Source organism: Aegilops tauschii, chromosome 1 (genome assembly GCF_002575655.3).
Source record: "Aegilops tauschii subsp. strangulata cultivar AL8/78 chromosome 1, Aet v6.0, whole genome shotgun sequence".
In the NCBI taxonomy this organism is placed as follows: domain Eukaryota; kingdom Viridiplantae; phylum Streptophyta; class Magnoliopsida; order Poales; family Poaceae; genus Aegilops; species Aegilops tauschii.
The window spans coordinates 69,724,630-69,741,078 of record NC_053035.3 but is presented as its reverse complement, the minus strand read 5'-3'; the positions used below and the strand labels follow the sequence as shown (position 1 = coordinate 69,741,078).

Below are 16,449 nucleotides of genomic sequence, written 5' to 3'. Positions count from 1 at the left end.
TTTTTGCCAGACACTAGGGCGATCCGGAGGCCACGGCGATTGACTGCAGCGCCGCTCCCCTAGCGACTGCGGCTCGGAGGCCACGGCGGCGCTCCGACGCGACCGCGACCCAGCACTGACCGCACGCTCTGGCGGGCCGGCGCTCGCTCACGCAACAACAACCGACAGCCATGGTGTTGCCTCCGCGCGGCGGCGACCTCAGCGACCCGGCGATTCAGCCACACGCGAGGGAGACCAAGCTGCCGCAGTGCTGCATCCATGCGACGGCGACCCGGCGCTGCCCCCACACGAGGGACGGAGGGAGCGAGCGGCCGTGGCGCTGCATCATGCAACAGCGACCCAGGGGCTTGCTTGCTCTTCAAAACTGCTCCACGTGAATGGTGATGATGTTTTGCTGTAACTGAATGAATGTGGATGAGTGGATAAAACCTAGTTCTTTTGCTGCATGTGAATCAGTGTGGATCTACAGAAAATACTTGAATGAATGTGGATGTACAAGAAATCTTTTCTGACATTTCAGTGACATGGATAACACAAAAGGATTTTGCTTCTTTTACATGATTATTACATCCATGCTCATTCTTCACTGATTCAGAGAGCTGGTGTACTGAAATTCATGTGCTGATGTTATCTATGTATATTTGTACAACCACTGATGCCAAGCATGTACTGGTGGTACTCAGAGATAACTGAAATTCATGAGATAACATTCAGACAACTAGAATTCAGTGACATTTTTTTTCCAACCAGGCTCATACCCCTTTCCATTAACTTTGCAATTAACGGAAATACATCAGTCTGTTGAGTGCTGTGCAAAACATCACCCACCAGCCAAAGCCAAATGAGACAGCCTAGAGCAAAAGGAGACGGAAAGGGGAGAATTCAGTGACATGCCATGTACGTACTGGTGGTTAACATCTTCAGTCTTGCTAAATTTTGAGTTGACTAATCCATCAGCTACAATACACAGGAATTGGATTAATAAATTAACCTCGTGTGCCTTATTATCCTGTCTAATTCTAGCTAGCAAAAAGAAACAGTTTGCCATGAGAAAACAATATTCTTGTACATATATTCAGAGATACAAGGCCATCTAAAATGCATGCAACAAGTGAGCTTTAGTACAAATATACAGAGAAAAATGATAATCTCCTGGCAAAATATTGACACAAGTGTCCATGAGCTTCAGTACAAATATTGAGAGATACAAGGCCATCTAAAATTCACCCAACACATCAGCTTCAGTACAAATATTCAGAGATAAAATGATAATCTCCTAGCAAAATGTCAGCACAAGTACCAATGAGCTTCAGTACAAATATTCAGAGATACAAAGCCATCTAAGTTGTCATTCAGGACTGCATCATAATCCTAGCAAATGATAATCTCCTAGTAAAATACATGTGTCAGCCGATTTTCATCACCAAGAACATACTCAAGAAAAACCCTGGGTAAATTTTCTTCCTCTTCCAAAGGTTGTCAATTAACATTCGAGCATATGTGAATCATGGTTGGGGCCGGCGAAGGGTAGGGGATCATCGCCGGCGGAGGGCGAGCGCTCCGGGACGGAACCGTTGGAGGGCGAGGAAGAGTGCTCAAGGATGGGGCCGTTGGAGAGCTAGGGCACACATCCGCCGGAGGGCCAGCGCACATGGCGATCGGCACGGGGCGAGGCTCCATGGCCGCATAGATTGAACATGATCTTTTTTTTTCTGAACCATTACCAAGCTAGCACATATACGGTCAGGGGGTTTTCGGGAAAAGTGTGGTTAAGTGGCTGGTGGGATTCCCACCTCTGATCTGTACCATACGTTCGTGATCTGAAGGCGTACGAGGATAGTTTTCAAGTTTTCACTGAATTGCCGTTTTCACTCGATACTTCGCCTACTATCTATAATACACTTATATCACCATCTCTTTGCCGAACTAGTGCACCTATATAATTTGTCATTGTTTTGGGTATGTTGGGGACACAAGAGATTCCTTATATTTGATTGCAGGGTTGTTTGAGAGAGACCATCTTCATCCTACGTCTCTCGTGGATTGATAAATCTTAGGTCATCCACTTGAGAGAAAATTGCTATTGTCCTACAAAACTCTGCACTTGGAGGCCCAACACAAGTCTACAAGAATAAGTTGTGTAGTAGACATCATGTTCCTGCTTGTTGTTTCTTGTCGTTCTAGTCTCTCGTGTTACTTGGTCTGATAATATTGTTGGTTGTGTATATATGTACGATTTTGGTTGACGTAGGTCCTTGGACACTAATACTCTTCTCACGCCACTTGATTCTCTTGGTATTTCTGCTCTTGTTTCCCTCATCTTTCTTCACATCAATTTGTGGCGCTTTTGAGAAAAGTGCTGTAGTGGAGGCGAATTAGAGCCCCAACAACTAGTAGACAAAGCGCGGAGGTGTTTTGAGGGTGGCCTTCTCGGCAAGGACAATGCATTGGTGGGATTTCCGCAACCTTGAGAATCATGACCACCCGTGAGCTCTTTTAGGGTGATTGGCGAGTTACAACTCGTAATTTCATGTAACTCCTCCTCCAACTTTTCCTGACCGTCAGATCTGGGAAATTAATTAAAGAATTATTTTTTGGTCAAAAGGGTAGAATAGTAAAAAAAGTTCCTCCCATCCGTTCTGCAGGAGGATTAGCTCCCCGTCCCCCACACACATAGTTGTGTTTCTCGTCGCATAGCCGCCGCCGCCCTTTTCGCCGTTCCGATTGAGAGATCCCGCGGCAGCCCCGATCGAGGGCAAGCACTAGCGGCCCGCCTCCCTGGTTTCGATCTGCTCCTGCCACCAGGGTTCCGGGGATCCGCTGCGGCGCGCCGGCCAGCCGAAGTCTCCCTTGCCCCCCACCCCCACCCCCTGCAGCGCCTCCCTCCGTCAAGCAGCCGGCGACGCCCATCAACGCCGGCGAGCAAAGGTACCTTTCCCTTACCCCCCCCCCCCCCCCCGACCCGCGTGTCAAGTCAGAAAGTCTCCGGCTGTATGAGGAATTAAACTGCTGCAAATCTGTATTTGCGCAGCCGGCCACCTTACGTAGTGCAACTGGGAATCCTTGATCCATAGCAGATTCTGAAATTTTAACTTGAGTCCAAAGTTGCAGCATGATTTAGTTTGCATGGTTCTGCACCTGCAGATTCTAGGTGATTTTTAAATTGTTTGTGTGATTCATTTTCACATTTAGTATCCCGTCGACAAAATTATTTGCTGCATTCCAGACTATGTCCAACTGAATTCAGTACAACGCTCTGAAATGTCTAGACTATGTTCAGTTATATTCAGATTTTGTTAAGCTATGTTCACTAAATTTATTCAATTCAAAATATGGTATACACTTTCTTTGTTCAGACCTTATCGGGCTGTCCAGTTTTGGGACAAAATATATTATCAATGAAATGCTGAACATATGTTGGAGTTGCCCAGGATGAAGAAAGAAACTCACACACACACATATGGTCAGCTCTATGCAGAGCACTCCTGCCACAACCACTTCCAATGCGTACCATTACTGTTAACGCATAGTCAGATTGCTCAATTGCTGGACATTCAATTGCCATGCAATGTGGCAGCAAACTGAATTTTCCATGACAAATTAGCATAGTCAGATTACATACCACTTCTAGTTCTCACCAACTTGTCTACAAATTAGTACTCAATTGCCTACATATACGTCATGAAAGCATACACAACTGTTGTGATGAAACACATCAGTACAACAAACTGCATAACATTCCTCTTCTTCTGCACTTGTAAGTCAACAGTCTTCTCCAGCAGCAGCTCATCCTTGTGCACAACAATTCGTACAGCGGCGGCTTGAACTTGACGAGGATGCCATCTGCTTGAACTGGCTCCACAAGTCGCCGTCGCCGTCACTTGGTCTCATGGGTCAAGAGCGCAGCCTATCATGCCCAGGAATGCAGTAGTCAGCAGACAGCCACCGCCCCGCCTGGGTCGCCATCGGGCCAGACCGCCGCTGCCTAAATCGCCGCCACCGCCCGCTCTGTTTTGTGAGTGAGAAAGGGGATTGAGAAAATGAGAGAGAGAGAGAGAGAGAGAGAGAGAGAGCCGGCAGGGTGCCCGCTAGTAGTCAAAACCAGGCTACATGGCCCATTTTAGTCAAAACCAGGGTCCACGTCATACTAAAACCACCTTAAGCGTTACCAGGGTTGAAAAGTATCCGGTTTAATTAGTTGAGAGACTGAGTTTTGGTGGTTTTGGAGTTGAGGGACGATTTTTGAATTTTCTCTAGAGTTGACGGATGAAAAATATACTGTTGGAAATATGCCCTAGAGGCAATAATAAATTGGTTATTATTATATTTCCTTGTTCATGATAATCGTTTATTATCCATGCTAGAATTGTATTGATAGGAAACTCAGATACATGTGTGGATACATAGACAACACCATGTCCCTAGTAAGCCTCTAGTTGACTAGCTCGTTGATCAATAGATGGTTACGGTTTCCTGACCATGGACATTGGATGTCGTTGATAACGGGATCACATCATTAGGAGAATGATGTGATGGACAAGACCCAATCCTAAGCCTAGCACAAGATCGTGTAGTTCGTTTGCTCAGAGCTTTTCTAATGTCAAGTATCATTTCCTTAGACCATGAGATTGTGCAACTCCCGGATACCGTAGGAATGCTTTGGGTGTTTCAAACGTCACAACGTAACTGGGTGACTATAAAGGTGCACTACAGGTATCTCCGAAAGTATCTGTTGGGTTGGCACGAATCGAGACTGGGATTTGTCACTCCGTGTAAACGGAGAGGTATCTCTGGGCCCACTCGGTAGGACATCATCATAATGTGCACAATGTGACCAAGGAGTTGATCACGGGATGATGTGAGTTACGGAACGAGTAAAGAGACTTGCCGGTAACGAGATTGAACAGGGTATAGGGATACCGACGATCGAATCTCGAGCAAGTAACATACCGATAGATAAAGGGAATTGTATACGGGATTGATTGAATCCCCGACATCGTGGTTCATCCGATGAGATCATCATGGAACATGTGGGAGCCAACATGGGTATCCAGATCCCGCTGTTGGTTATTGACCGGAGAACGTCTCGGTCATGTCTGCATGGTTCCCGAACCCGTAGGGTCTACACACTTAAGGTTCGATGACGCTAGGGTTATAGGGAATAGATATACGTGGTTACCGAATGTTGTTCGGAGTCCCGGATGAGATCCCGGACGTCACGAGGAGTTCCGAAATGGTCCGGAGGTAAAGATTTATATATGGGAAGTCCTGTTTTGGTCACCGGAAAGTTTCGGGTGCTATCGGTAACGTACCGGGACCACCGGGAGGGTCCCGGGGGTCCACCAGGTGGGGCCACCAGCCCCAGAAGGCTGCGTGGGCCAAGTGTGGGAGGGTACCAGCTCCAGGTGGGCTGGTGCGCCCGCCCCCCCACCAAGGCCCAAGGCGCAGGGATAGTGGGAGGGGGCAAACCCTAGGTCCAGATGGGCCTTAAGGCCCACCCTAGTGGCGCCCCCCTCTCTCCTCCCCTTGGCCGCACCCTAGATGGGTTTGGGGGCTGCCGCCACCCCTGGGGAGGGAACCCTAGATGGGGGCGCAGCCCCTCCCCTTCCCCTATATATACTTGAGGTATTTGGGGCTGCAAACACACGAGATGGTCTCTCTCTTGGCGCAGCCCTACCTCTCTCCCTCCTCCTCTCCCGCGGTGCTTGGCGAAGCCCTGCGGGATTGCCACGCTCCTCCATCACCACCACGCCGTCGTGCTGCTGCTGGATGGAGTCTTCCCCAACCTCTCCCTCTCTCCTTGCTGGATCAAGGTGTGGGAGACGTCACCGGGCTGCACGTGTGTTGAACGCGGAGGCACCGTTCTTCGGTGCTTAGATCGGAATCAACCGCGATCTGAATCGCTACGAGTACGACTCCTTCATCCGCGTTCTTGCAACACTTCCGCATCGCGATCTACAAGGGTATGTAGATGCAATCCCCTTCCCATCATTGCTAGATTACTCCATAGATTGATCTTGGTGATGCGTAGAAAATTTTGAATTTCTGCTACGTTCCCCAACAGTGGCATCATGAGCTAGGTCTATGCGTAGTTTCTATGCACGAGTAGAACACAAAGTAGTTGTGGGCGTAGATGTTGCCAATTCTTCTTGCCGCTACTAGTCTTATCTTGTTTCGGCGGCATTGTGGGATGAAGCGGCCCGGACCAACCTTACACATACGCTTACGTGAGACAGGTTCCACCGACTGACATGCACTAGTTGCATAAGGTTGCTAGCGGGTGTCTGTCTCTCCCACTTTAGTCGGAACGGATTCGATGAAAAGGGTCCTTATGAAGGGTAAATAGAAATTGGCATATCACGTTGTGGTTTTACGTAGGTAAGAAACGTTCTTGCTAGAAACCTATACAAGCCACGTAAAAACTTGCAACAACAATTAGAGGACGTCTAACTTGTTTTTGCAGCATGTGCTATGTGATGTGATATGACCAGAAGATGTGATGAATGATATATGTGATGTATGAGATTGATCATATTCTTGTAATAGGAATCACGACTTGCATGTCGATGAGTATGACAACCGGCAGGAGCCATAGGAGTTGTCTTTATTTTTTGTATGACCTCCGTGTCATTGAATAACGCCATGTAAATTACTTTACTTTATTGCTAAGCACGTTAGCCATAGAAGTAGAAGTAATCGTTGGCGTGACAACTTCATGAAGACACAATGATGGAGATCATGGTGTCATGCCGGTGACAAAGATGATCATGGTGCCCCGAAGATGGAGATCAAAGGAGCAAAATGATATTGGCCATATCATGTCACTATTTGATTGCATGTGATGTTTATCATGTTATGCATCTTATTTGCTTAGAACGACGGTAGTAAGTAAGATGATCCCTCACTAAAAATTTCAAGAGACGTGTTCCCCCTAACTGTGCACCATTGCGAAGGTTCGTTGTTTCGAAGCACCACGTGATGATCGGGTGTGATAGATTCTAACGTTCGAATACAACGGGTGTTGACGAGCCTAGCATGTACAGACATGGCCTCGGAACACATGCGAAACACTTAGGTTGACTTGACGAGCCTAGCATGTACAGACATAGCCTCGGAACACAAGAGACCGAAAGGTCGAACATGAGTCGTATAGCAGATACGATCAACATGGAGATGTTCACCGATGATGACTAGTCCGTCTCACGTGATGATCGGACACGGCCTAGTTTGACTCGGATCATGTATCACTTAGATGACTAGAGGGATGTCTATCTGAGTGGGAGTTCATTAATCAGATGAACTTAATTATCATGAACATAGTCAAAAGGTCTTTACAAATTATGTCATTGTGCTGTAGTTCTACTGTTTAAGATATGTTCCTAGAGAAAATTTAGTTGAAAGTTGGTAGTAGCAATTATGCAGACTGGGTCCGTAAACTGAGGATTGTCCTCATTGCTGCACAGAAGGCTTATGTCCTTAATGCACCGCTCAGTGTGCTGAACCTCAGCGTCGTCTGTAGATGTTGCGAAACATCTGACATACACGTTTTGATGACTACGTGATAGTTCAGTGAGTAATGCTAACGGTTTAGAATTGTGGCACCAAAGACGGTTTTTGAAACGTCGCAGAACATATGAGATGTTCCGAAGACTGAAATTGGGATTTCGGACTAGTGCCCACGTCAAGAGGTATGAGACCTCTGACAAATTTCTTAAGCCTGCAAACTAAGGGAGAAAAGCTCAATCGTTGAGCATGTGCTCAGATTGTCTGAGTACTACAATCGCTTGAATCGAGTGGGAGTTAATCTTCCAGATGAGATAGTGATGGTTCTCCATAGTCACTGCCACCAAGCTATTAGAGCTTCGTGATGAACAACATGTCAGGGATAGACATGATGATCCTTAAGCAACTCGCGATGTTTGACACCGCGAAAGTAGAAATCAAGAAGGAGCATCAATTGTTGATGGTTAGTAAAACCACTAGTTTCTAGAAGGGCAAGGGCAAAAGGGATACTTCATGAAACAGCAAATCATTTGATGCTCTAGTGAAGAATCCCAAGGTTGAACCCAAACCCGAGACTAAGTGCTTCTGTAATAAGGGGGACGGTCACTGAAGCAGTACTACCCTAGATACTTGGTAGATGAGAAGGCAGGCAAGGTCGACAGAAGTATATTAGATATACATTATATGAATGTGTACTTTACTAGTACTCCTAGCAGCACCAGGGTATTAGATACCGGTTCGGTTGCTAAGTGTTAGTAACTCGAAATAAAAGCTGCGGAATAAATGGAGACTAGCTAAAGGTGAGATGACGATGTGTGTTGGAAGTGTTTCCAAGGTTGATGTGATCAAGCATCGCATGCTCCCTCTACCATCGAGATTGGTGTTTGCGTTGAGCATAAACATGATTGGATTATGTTTATCGCAATACGGTTACTCATTTAAGGAGAATAATGGTTACTCTGTTTATTTGAATAATACCTTCAATGGTCTTGCACCTAAAATGAATCTCGATCGTAGTGATACACATGTTCATGCCAAAAGTAATGATAGTACCACATACTTGTGGCACTGCTATTTGAGTCATATTGGGATAAAACGCATGAAGAAGCTCCATGTAGATGGATCTTTGGACTCACTCGTTTTTGAAAAGATTGAGACATGCGAACCATGTCTATTGGTATATATGCATGAAGAAACTCCATGCAGATGGATCGTTTGGACTCACTTGATTTTGAATCACTTGAGGCATGCAAATCATACCACATGGGCAAGATGACTGAAAAGCCTCGTTTTCAGTAAGATGGAACAAGAGAGCAACTTGTTGGAAGTAATACATTTTGATGTGTGCAGTCCAATGAGTGCTGAGGCATGCAGTGGATATCGTTATGTTCTTACTTTACAGATGATTTGAGTAGATGCTGAGTGTATTTACTTGATGAAACACAAGTCTGAATTATTGAAAGGTTCAAGTAATTTCAGAGTGAAGCTGAAGATCGTCGTGACAAGAGGATAAAATGTCTATGATATGATCATAGAGATATCTGAATTACGAGTTTGGCACACAATTAAGACATTGTGAAAGTGTTTCACAATTAATACCGCCTGGAACACCATAGTGTGATGGTGTGTCCGAACATCATAACTGCACCCTATTGGATATGGTGCATACCATGATGTCTCTTATCGAATTACCACTATCGTTTATGGGTTAGGCATTAGAGATAACTGCATTCACTTTAAAAGGGGCACCACGCAATTCCGTTGAGACGACACCGTTTAGAGAAACCTAAGTTGTCGTTTCTTAAAAGTTTGGGGCTGCGATGCTTATGTGAAAAAAGTTTCAAGCTGATAAGCTCGAACCCAAAGCGGATAAATACATCTTCATAGAAAACCCAAAACAGTTGGGTATACCTCCTATTTCAGATCTGGAAGCAAAAGTAATTGTTTCTAGAAACGAGTCCTTTCTCGAGGAAAAGTTTCTCTCGAAAGAATTGAGTGGGAGGATGGTGGAGACTTGATAAGGTTATTGAACCGTCACTTCAACTAGTGTGTAGCAGGGCACAGAAAGTTGTTCCTGTGGCACCTACACCAATTGAAGTGGAAGCTTATGATGGTGATCATAATCAAGTCACTACCAAACCTCGTAGGACGACTAGGATGCGTGCTACTTCAGAGTAGTACGTGATCATGTCTGAGATATCATGTTGTTGGACAATACTGAACCTACGAGCTATGGAGAAGCGATGGTGGGCCCATATTCCGACAAATGGTTAGAAGCCATGAAATCCGAGATAAATGGAACTTTGAGAAGAAGACGGACGTGGACGGTAATGTTACCGTCTATGAAGCTCGACTTGTGGCAAAGAGTATTTCCACAAGTTCAAGGAGTTGACTACGATGAGATTTTCCCATCCGTAGCGATGCTTAAGTCCGTCGGAATCATGTTAGCATTAGCTGCATTTATGAAATCTGGCAGATGGATGTCAAAACAAGTTTCCTTACCAGTTTTCGTAAGGAAAGGTTGTATGTGATACAATCAGAAAGGTTTTGTCGAACCTAAGGATGCTAAAATGTATGCTAGCTCCAGCGATCCTTCCATGGATTAGAGCAAGCATCTCGGAGTCAGAATATACGCGTTGATGGAGTGATCAAAGTTTTTGGGTTTATACAAAGTTTGTTAGAAACTTGTATTTACAATAAAGTGAGTGGGAGCGCTACAACATTTGTGATAAGTATATGTGAATGACATATTGTTGATCCGAAATGATGTAAAAAAATTCTGGAAAGCATAAAGGGTTGTTTGAAAGTAGTTTTTCAAAGGAAAACCTGGATAAAGCTGCTTACATATTGGGCATCGAGATCTGTAGAGATAGATCAAGACGCCCGATGATACTTTCAAAGAACGCACACCTTGACATGATTTTGAAAGAGTTCAAAATAGATCAGCGAAGAAGGAGTTCTTGGCTGTGTTACAAGGTGTGAGTATTGAGTAAGACTCAAGACCTGACCACAGCAGAAGAGAGAGAAAGGACGAAGGTCGTCCCCTATGCTTTAGACATAGGCTCCACAGTATGCTATGCTGTGTACCGCACATGTAGTGTGCCTTGTCATGAGTTGGTCAAGGGGTACAATAGTGATCCGGGAATGGATCACATGACAGCGGTCGAACTTATCCTTAGTATCTAGTGGACTAAGGAATTTTCTCGATTATGGAGGTGAAAAGGAGTTCATCGTAAAGGGTTACGTCGATGCAAACTTTGACACTAATCCGGATGACTCTGAGTAGTAAACCGGATTCGTATAGTAGAGAAATTATTTGAAATGGCTCCAAATAGCGCGTGGTAGCATCCACAAGATGACATAGATATTCGTAAAGCACACACGGATCTGAAAGGTTCAGACCCGTTGACTAAATAACCTCTCTCACAAGCATAACATGATCAAACCAGAACTCATTGAGCGTTAATCACATAGAGATGTGAACTGGATTGTTGACTCTAGTAAACTCTTTGGATGTTGGTCACATGGTGATGTGACCTATGAGTGTTAATCACATGGTGATGTGGACTAGATTATTGACTCTAGTGCAAGTGGGAGACTGTTGGAAATATGCCCTAGAGGCAATAATAAATTGGTTATTATTATATTTCCTTGTTCATGATAATCGTTTATTATCCATGCTAGAATTGTATTGATAGGAAACTCAGATACATGTGTGGATACATAGACAACACCATGTCCCTAGTAAGCCTCTAGTTGACTAGCTCGTTGATCAATAGATGGTTACGGTTTCCTGACCATGGACATTGGATGTCGTTGATAACGGGATCACATCATTAGGAGAATGATGTGATGGACAAGACCCAATCCTAAGCCTAGCACAAGATCGTGTAGTTCGTTTGCTCAGAGCTTTTCTAATGTCAAGTATCATTTCCTTAGACCATGAGATTGTGCAACTCCCGGATACCGTAGGAATGCTTTGGGTGTACCAAACGTCACAACGTAACTGGGTGACTATAAAGGTGCACTACAGGTATCTCCGAAAGTGTCTGTTGGGTTGGCACGAATCGAGACTGGGATTTGTCACTCCGTGTAAACGGAGAGGTATCTCTGGGCCCACTCGGTAGGACATCATCATAATGTGCACAATGTGACCAAGGAGTTGATCACGGGATGATGTGAGTTACGGAACGAGTAAAGAGACTTGCCGGTAACGAGATTGAACAGGGTATAGGGATACCGACGATCGAATCTCGGGCAAGTAACATACCGATAGATAAAGGGAATTGTATACGGGATTGATTGAATCCCCGACATCGTGGTTCATCCGATGAGATCATCATGGAACATGTGGGAGCCAACATGGGTATCCAGATCCCGCTGTTGGTTATTGACCGGAGAACGTCTCGGTCATGTCTGCATGGTTCCCGAACCCGTAGGGTCTACACACTTAAGGTTCGATGACGCTAGGGTTATAGGGAATAGATATACGTGGTTACCGAATGTTGTTCGGAGTCCCGGATGAGATCCCGGACGTCACGAGGAGTTCCGGAATGGTCCAGAGGTAAAGATTTATATATAGGAAGTCCTGTTTTGCTCACCGGAAAAGTTTCGGGTGCTATCGGTAACGTACCGGGACCACCGGGAGGGTCCCGGGGGTCCACCAGGTGGGGCCACCAGCCCCAGAAGGCTGCGTGGGCCAAGTGTGGGAGGGTACCAGCTCCAGGTGGGCTGGTGCGCCCCCCCACCAAGGCCCAAGGCGCAGGGATAGTGGGGGGGGGGCAAACCCTAGGTCCAGATGGGCCTTAAGGCCCACCCTAGTGGCGCCCCCCTCTCTCCTCCCCTTGGCCGTACCCTAGATGGGTTTGGGGGCTGCCGCCACCCCTGGGGAGGGAACCCTAGATGGGGGCGCAGCCCCTCCCCTTCCCCTATATATACTTGAGGTATTTGGGGCTGCAAACACACGAGATGGTCTCTCTCTTGGCGCAGCCCTACCTCTCTCCCTCCTCCTCTCCCGCGGTGCTTGGCGAAGCCCTGCGGGATTGCCACGCTCCTCCATTACCACCACGCCGTCGTGCTGCTGCTGGATGGAGTCTTCCCCAACCTCTCCCTCTCTCCTTGCTGGATCAAGGTGTGGGAGACGTCACCGGGCTGCACGTGTGTTGAACGCGGAGGCACCGTTCTTCGGTGCTTAGATCGGAATCAACCGCGATCTGAATCGCTACGAGTATGACTCCTTCATCCGCGTTCTTGCAACGCTTCCGCATCGCGATCTACAAGGGTATGTAGATGCACTCCCCTTCCCATCGTTGCTAGATTACTCCATAGATTGATCTTGGTGATGCGTAGAAAATTTTGAATTTCTGCTACGTTCCCCAACATATACTTACCCCTTTTTTTGGTACATGGAGTGACTCGAATATTCTGATTTCGCTTTCTGTATTTTGTTAACCGACTGCAGAGGGAAGGATGCTACTGGTGAGGAATTAGTCAAGCCTTATACTCCGACTCACTGGATTCTGATATTGGATACTTTGAGCTTGTTTTAAAGGTAATTTATCGTAAACATGTTCCAACCCCACTGAATGTGTCTTATTAGTGATTCTGATTGTAAAAAGACTATGTGACCACTTGCAAGAATAATTAGCTTCATTATACACCATATTATAATTCACTTCTGAAGATATGCTGCAGCCAAATAGTTCTGTCAGAACATGACCAACCATCGACAATTATGAGTTTTTATATCATGTCAACTGTTGTGTTATGATTGGTTGCCATGAAAAGCAATGCACAGATTTAAATACCACTCATCTAGTACCGTATAAACGGTGCATAGAATTGTCCATTGGATGGCACGGTATGTACAATTTGTAGCTAGCATAAATTTGAATCTTGTAAAAGCAGTGCAGTAGCAACAGCATTGAACTGAACTTCGTTGTTGCAATATCCATTATATTTAAGCACCAAGAGCATCACTTAGTATAAGTTTTTATCTTTAGAACAAGAGAACAGAACATAGATTCCCATATGTAGTTGAGATCCGGGGTTATAACTGCGACATCACACTTTCTGCCGACGCTGTGCAATTTCTTAAACTTTTGTAAATATTTCTCCATATTCTTCAGGTGACCCGGAGTGGCAGGCAGCTACATGTTGGTCTGCTGAGAAGATCAAACGCGCTAAGAAGATCAAGCAGGCAGAGAAAAAAGTCTGTGGTTCTAGATTCTCAGCCAAGGCAGAGAAGACTGATGGTAGGCAGGGTGTGCTTGTCTGTACAAAAAACATCATAGATTTAATGAGTATGTGGGAGGTTGAATATGATGTTCAATGAGTTCTTGGCTTTCATGAGTATGTAGTCATTTCTCCGGTTCTTGTAATTGAACACATGCATGTGTGTGTCTGCTTGTGTGCCGCTATTAGCCCCCTCCTTTAGGTTCTCTGCTTTAGTCTGTTGTGGCCAGTTATTAGCCCCCTCCTATAATTCAGATTTCTTTTACAACAAATCAGAGAAGGGTAAGTAATATTATTTGCTTCTTTCATGAAATGTGCCTGTGCAAATTTGCATCAATCCATAATGTGGTGAGATTCTTAGTAAAACGATGGATTAATTGACATTACGAAGATGCTGAAGAGTTAAAAAAGTATAAGAATTTAGTAAAATTGATCGATTAATTAATCATTCTTGCTGTTTTTGACTGATGCTCAACTCATGTTGCTAATCATTCTTAGTGTTTCTGAATGATGCAAATCATTCTAACATGCATCAGAAATCACCAAACAGTGGCATGGACTGTTGCGTGAGATAACACTGGTTTGGACTGGTGCAACATATGCAATACAAAAATAGTAAAAGCCAGAATTTAGTATGCGGGCATCAAAGGACCTTTCATCTAAAAATTGAGCAACAACTCAAAGTTGAAAGCCTATTATTGTAAACATAGTCTCACAATTGTCACTTGAATGAAGTGATTGTTGGTTCGGAAATAATATGAACACTACTTGGGACAATAATTCAGCTCTAAAGCTTGAAATTGTAGAAAAACCAAAAGCCTACAAAAGAGGCTCGTCACTGCTGCCGAAAAGCAATGCCTTCTTCGGATTGTTATCTGCAAGTTTCTTCCTTTTGGGCGATGACCCATATTCGCCCATGTTCCTCTCACCGATATCCATGTACCCACACGAATATATGTCTTCCTCAGACATGTCCTGTCCAAAAGCATACGAAAGGTATTTAGATCAACATGCAAATGATGTGGCCAGTTTTTGTATAATAAGTAGGAACTTGGCAATATAACCAACCTATTCATACATATAACCAACATGTTCATACATTTCATTGTCACTATCATATGAGAATTGTGCATCATCTGAGAATGCACAATTCTTGACAATGTACAAATGACATTTCTTTAGCCCTTCTAAAGCATGCAACATTTTATGACGAGGAGTACTTGAAGTGCTATTGGTGGGACCGCCTAGCTGGCCACCATGTGAACATACTTTTTGGTTCGGGATACACATACTGGTGATAGCCAAGTGTTGTCATGAGAATCGGCCTTACTCGTTGGGGACGGCTCATGATGTTAGCATTTCCGGATGACCCTTTGTGCTAAAAGGGATCCAGGGATCAAACAGTGGTACTGGTAGTATCAGACGACTCGTGGTGTTAGTGATGTATCCGGAGGACCCGTAGTACTAGACGTGAAGAGCCATGGTCGTAGTACTACTTGTAGTGGATGGCCCACAACTACCGGCCTTACTCGTTCGGACTCAGCATTAACGGTAGTCCAAGTCCGAATCACCGTTAACTACCGGTAGTCGGGGTCCAGACGAGGAGTACTTGAAGTGCTATCGGTGGGACCGCCCAGCTGGCCACCATGTGAACATAGTTTTTGGTTCGGGATACACATACTGGTGAGAGCCAACTGTTTTCATGAGAATCGGGCTTACTCACTTGGGATGGCTCGTGGTGTTAGCATCTTTGGATGACCCTTTGTGCTAAAAGGGATCCAGGGATCAACAGTGGTACTGGTAGTATCAGATGACTCGTGGTGTTAGTGATGTATCCGGAGGACCCGTAGTACTAGACGTGAAGAGCCATGGTCATAGTACTACTTGTAGTGGATGGCCCACAACTACCGGCCTTACTCGTTCAGACTCAGCATTACGTAGTCCAATTCCGAATCACCGTTAACTACCGGTAGTCGGGGTCCAGACGAGGAGTACTTGAAGTGCTATTGGTGGGACCGCCCAGCTGGCCACCATGTGAACATAGTTTTTGGTTCGGGATACACATACTGGCGATAGCCAACTGTTGTCATGAGAATCGGTCTTACTCATTGGGGATGGCTCGTGGTGTTAGCATCTCCGGATGACCCTTTGTGCTAAAAGGGATCCAGGGATCAACAGTGGTACTGGTAGTATCAGATGACTCGTGGTGTTAGTGATGTATCCGAAGGACCCGTAGTACTAGACGTGAAGAGCCATGGTCATAGTACTACTTGTAGTGGATGGCCCACAACTATCTGTTGGGGAACGTAGTAATTTCAAAAAAATTCCTACGCACACGCAAGATCATGGTGATGCATAGCAACGAGAGGGGAGAGTGTTGTCCACGTACCCTCGTAGACCGATAGCGGAAGCGTTATCACAACGCGGTTGATGTAGTCGTACGTCTTCACGATCCGACCGATCAAGTACCGAACGCACGGCACCTCCGAGTTCTACACACGTTCAGCTCGATGACGTCCCTCGAACTCCGATCCAGCCGAGTGTTGAGGGAGAGTTTCGTCAGCCCGATGGCGTGGTGACGATGATGATGTTCCACCGGCGCAGGGCTTCGCCTAAGCTTCGCAACGGTATTATCGAGGTGTAATATGGTGGAGGGGGGCACCGCACACGGCTAAGAGATCTCAAGGATCAATTGTTGTTTCTCTGTGGTGC

General features: G+C 45.5%; 1 long non-coding RNA gene across 1 annotated transcript; it reads left to right on the top strand.

Moving 5' to 3' along the window:
- The first annotated feature begins 2,878 nt into the window (after nt 1-2,878).
- On the top strand, nt 2,879-13,741 carry LOC120967234 (uncharacterized). The gene is made up of 3 exons (XR_005761073.3): nt 2,879-2,928; nt 12,965-13,054; nt 13,632-13,741. It is a non-coding gene; the product is annotated as an uncharacterized lncRNA (long non-coding RNA).
- The last annotated feature ends 2,708 nt before the right edge of the window (nt 13,742-16,449 follow it).